Genomic DNA, 4,848 nt, shown 5'->3' on the forward strand with positions numbered 1-4,848 from the left:
ACATCCTGTCAGAGTGTCCTGTGGCAAAGCAGCTCAGGAAAAGTCATCTGGGTGCAGGAGGGGATGGAATTCCAGCGTGGGAGTCCATTACGCAGCTCCCAAAATAGGCTGTGGGGCTGCGCAATGGCCACAGGACACCAGAACATGAGACCCACCAGGGTATCTGCCAAACACTGACTTGCTCAGACAGTTACAGACAAAAAATGAGCCGTGGGGAGGGAAGTGAGGGAAAGAAAAAGAAGAAAAATGTGCTCCCATTGTTTCAATCTTTATTATATTCTTTTGATAAGCACCCCATGCCCTCCAGAAGTTGGATTTTCCATTACATGAAGTGGAAGGGAAAGAAAGAGAATTATGTGAAATTCACTAGATTTTTTTTCAATAAGAGAGCAAAAAGAACATAAGGGCAAATCCAAAACAACTCACATCCACATTTCTCAAATTGAAAATTTCAATGATTTTGTATTTTTTAATATTCAATTATACATCATCTCATGGGAAATCAAAATAAAAAGCAAAACTATTTTTGCTGTCCATGAGAAACAGATCCACCTACTTCAAAATATTTTTCAGGCTTTTCCTTTACAGAAAAATCTGGAATTTGGAGGGAAAAGAGGATTCAAAGGAAGTTAATGCTTTGTAGATGGGAGTTCCCATTCTCCGCACAAACTGAGTGATCAGAACAATCCTCATCAAATCAATCAGAAATATTAAGAAACCCTATTTAGAAGAGATAATTTTAGAAAAAAAGCACTGGATGATACATTCCTGGTGCTCACTGCAAAGCTTCCCTGCCCTTTGGAATGTGATGGTTTATTGTAACATGTAGGTTTCCATGGCAAACATCTTCTTTCAGTATAAACAGGGTAGGCTAAAAATGTATCTGCTGGCAGCAGTTAATGCCCAAGGGCTGTGGAGATCACCTTCCTTGTTTCAAACTAGTCACAGCTATTTATTATAAACAGATGTTAGAATGGATGCAGAATTTTAAACTCCTTAAATGAATATCTCATCTACATTCAGCAGGGCACAAAAGCTGAAAAATTCACTGCATTATGCAAGTATGCACTTTTTTTTCCCAAATGTATTCCACCTTCTTGTGAATAATTCTCATGAATGTTTACTTAATGTGGCAAACTGAACGAGCAGAGGCAACTTAATTGTATTATTTTGTACAAATCTCCAACTTGTTAGTACCTGCATCTGCCTTGCTATCATAACAGGGTAACTGAGCAATAGCAAAAAAAGGGGGGGTGCTCCATAGGAAGTGGACAGTGAGGATGGAGCAAGAATTTTCCTGTTTAGCACAGATGACATGATTGAAAGGGAGGAAAAAGCCCCAGAGGGTCACAAGTGAGATTCACGCAGTGCCTTGTCTTTCACTTATTTTGGAAAATACATATAATGATATGATTAATTTAGCTTCATGTAAATCCAAAAAAATTAATTACAGTTCTCTTTCCCTATTCTTGTGTATGGGGCAACCACAGTTTGCACAAGCCAACACAGCAAATTGGTTGTGGTGCAATTATTAAAATACAGACCTTGCCATTATTAGGTCAGCATCACACCAATTGAATCATGTCACACCCCACAGGTAACAACACTGCATTTTATTTCTGTTTATACAATACCAGAGAAATTAGGACCTGCTCAATTTAGGGCAATGAATTTAATTTCTCTCTCGGAGATTTTCACTTACAGTTCCAGAAATCACAGAAAACACTTTTAATTTGCACTTTTGCACACAAAAAAACCATAGCAGGCAAAGTGATTACATGCAGATTCAAGCAAAACAAAACAAACCCAACAAAAAGGAGCTTCCACAACTCTCCTAGACATAAACAGCAACTAACTCCTTTTAGCTTCATGGATGAATGACTAAATTGGTTTAGGAAGTCAGCAGTTCAAGAATTAATTGAGGATAGTTTCCAGTTTACGCTTCAAAACTTGTCTGCCTTTTTAATCACCACAGCCCTCATAGACTTGTTTTTCCTTGCCACTTTCTTCACCAACCTGGAAAGTTTTGCTCATTGTTAAAGAGCCACATTCTGCTTCTCTCCAGCTGAAATACTGGCATTTCTGAGCAGAGCAGCACCATCCTGGGCAGCTGAACAAAAGACAGATGAGACAGCACAAACTAAAAAAGGTGATTTTTGTTCCACTTCCAGTCCTGGGACACCATTCTGCTCATTGCTGGAAACAACAGACACCAGTGGTGGAAAAAGACCAAGAAATCAAGCAGAATATTTAATAAAGGAACCATTTTCAAGCAACAAATTTATTCCAGCAATCAAGACTGCAGGATGGAAATAAGATAATGAAGGAAATACTTGAAGAGATGAAACAGCCAAAGTAGCCTGAAAAAAGGCTCCCAATGAGATGTGTTATTTTGTTAGTGCTTTTCATCATCGAAGAGGCAAAAAAAGTGGAATTAGGCTCATAATCATCATTGGCCTTTACACACAGTAAGATGTAGTGGGCATGTAAATGCATCGTTGATTACTTTTACTTTTTAATCTGCTGTTACTACTGTCAACATTTCAGCTTGTTTGTGCTCCTGTCAGACAGCAGTACCTAGAGCTGGTCAAATGCTGCCAAACTCTGTTTACAGAACGGGTTAATGAATTCTGAGCAGCTGTTTGGTTCAGCCGTGTTTGTGCCCCGTGTTGTTCATGAATATTCAAGAAAACATGTTTTGTTTGCACAAATGGTTGGGGAGTGGCTGTTCCTGTATGAATATATTCTCATGCAAACAAAGATATTCCTGGGGGAGCCAGAATGTTTGCTAGTTAACCGCTAACTCCTTGTTTAAAAAGTTCGGGGCATTTAGTCAGAAATCAGAAACACTGTGACCTGGCTCAATTAACCAGCTGGATGCCACCACACACAAACAGCAAACAGTAAAAAGGGGACAAAACTCAGGTATGGCAACTATAGAGTTGAGCAAAAAAATTCATGGGAAGAAAAAATCAAAGCCTTTTGTGACCAGAATAAGAGAGTTAAACAGTGACTGCTGGTCCGAATGGATGAACAGCCTGGTACTCATGATGCATCTCGATTTGAAATCAGGTAACCATTGTTGTTTGCATATTTAAGAAAGGAAAAAAAAAACCAAGCTAGGCTAGCAGATGTTCTCCTTAAAACTCTTGTCTTAAACTAATCTATTTCTGGGTTACATATGGCACAGGAATCTCTTTTTTCTTTAATGTTTCTTCCAGCAGAAAAAGCAGATAAATGATGTATCAATGAATCTCACTTAAAGATGAATCAGCTGTAACAAATGTGGGCATGACTGCCAAGCACAGAGCAGACAGGGAGTGGTGTGGGATTGGGATGTGCTGCCTGGCCTGTGCTGTGTTTACCAAGTCACAGACACCTTCTGGCTGTTCTGAGAGTTAAAACACTCAGCCAGGATGAACATATTGGGAGTTCTGTTTGGGGAGGATCCCATGGAGCTTCAGACAAGAACCTCAGAAGTTCAAAACCAGAGGTTATGAAGTGCCTGCATTTGTATGATCCCTCCATGAAATTTTTCTATGCGGGAAGCTGGACTCAGAAAAGAGAGAGACAAAACACACACTGGGGCTATTAATTATGTAGATGCATTGCTCATTAGCAAATGATTAAGTTGTATATTTCTATAAATACAAAGGAAGTGGCACAGCAATATAAGTCAAATATCAGAGAGTGGCAACACACTGAACTGACTCTGGCTGGGGTGGCTCTTTCCTGTAGGTAAAGCCTGTAGGTTTTATTTCCTATGATTTCAGGAAACCCTCCCAAAACTGACTTTAGCATGTTAATCTGTTGCTAAGAAGCAAATGGGTGCACACAGTCATGTCCACTGTTCTCCTTGCTGTTCTCCACAGTGTACAAATTTTCTGGAGATTTTGGGTAATGACAGAAAGAAGCAAAATACACTTTACATCATTTTTAGAACAGCACCCATTTATCATAACATAAACATTATTATCTCAGTGTTGGTCAACTTGTAATGATTTTGAAAATTACTGCTTTTAAGATACTAATCAGGTTGCTAGGGAAGTAGAATTAACTACACGGAACATATCTGGTACAGTAATTATAAAGCCTTTCTGGCCTCACAAAGCCCTTTTCTATTTCTCTTCCGTTATGCCAGCAGCTGTACATTGTGATATCCTCCTGGCCAGAGGGAAACTTCGAAGAGCATTACACAGCTCTGCAGAAAACCCTCCTGCTGGCACATATCTGACTCGTAATACACCCAGTTAAAAATTATCTGACAGAATTTAATTAATATTATAGCTTCTGCAATTAGATAATGTTATTCACACCTCGGGATTCCAAAGCGCATACATATTGAGCAGAAATTAATATTTATACCTATAAGCATAATTATTCTGAAACATGAAAAAAAGATATGAAGATATTATTTGATTATTGACCTAACAAGACCCAACTCAAAAGCTAACTACTTCACATATTTCAGGGCATGGACTTAATTTGTGAGGAGGATGGGATTTACTATCTCATATTATAAACCAGACAATTTAGCTTAAGTGTTGTTCAAAATGCCCCATCCTTTAAAGCATGAAAAGCACTTCAGCCTCAGAAGTTATAAGTATTCTTCTTCAGGGTAGACACTTTTATTAGTTTATTCCTTCCTGGGCACTCATCTTGGAGAATTTTACCCATTTACAACAGACTTATTTCCTTTTTAGCTTGGGGAATAACTGGACAAGGTTTTCCAGCTTTTTATCCATCTCTGGCTGGAGGGATTCAGCCGCTTCAGCTTCCATGCAGTGGAGAGCAGGGCAGTGAGTGGTATTCATTTCATGCTACTGCAGTGGGGAGCAAAGCTATTCT

The 4,848-nt window shown here is 38.9% G+C and overlaps 1 long non-coding RNA gene across 1 annotated transcript in view; it reads left to right on the forward strand.

Annotated features, from left to right (window-relative positions):
• Positions 1-1,658: 1,658 nt before the first annotated feature.
• LOC108448413 overlaps positions 1,659-4,848 on the forward strand; it is a 13,166-nt gene continuing 9,976 nt past the window's right edge. Inside the window, exon 1 of the long non-coding RNA XR_001864293.1 lies at positions 1,659-3,072. This is a non-coding gene — a long non-coding RNA (uncharacterized LOC108448413). The remainder of the gene's footprint in view (positions 3,073-4,848) is intronic.

Source organism: Corvus brachyrhynchos, unplaced genomic scaffold, assembly GCF_000691975.1.
Source record: "Corvus brachyrhynchos isolate BGI_N302 unplaced genomic scaffold, ASM69197v1 scaffold848, whole genome shotgun sequence".
In the NCBI taxonomy this organism is placed as follows: Eukaryota; Metazoa; Chordata; class Aves; order Passeriformes; family Corvidae; genus Corvus; species Corvus brachyrhynchos.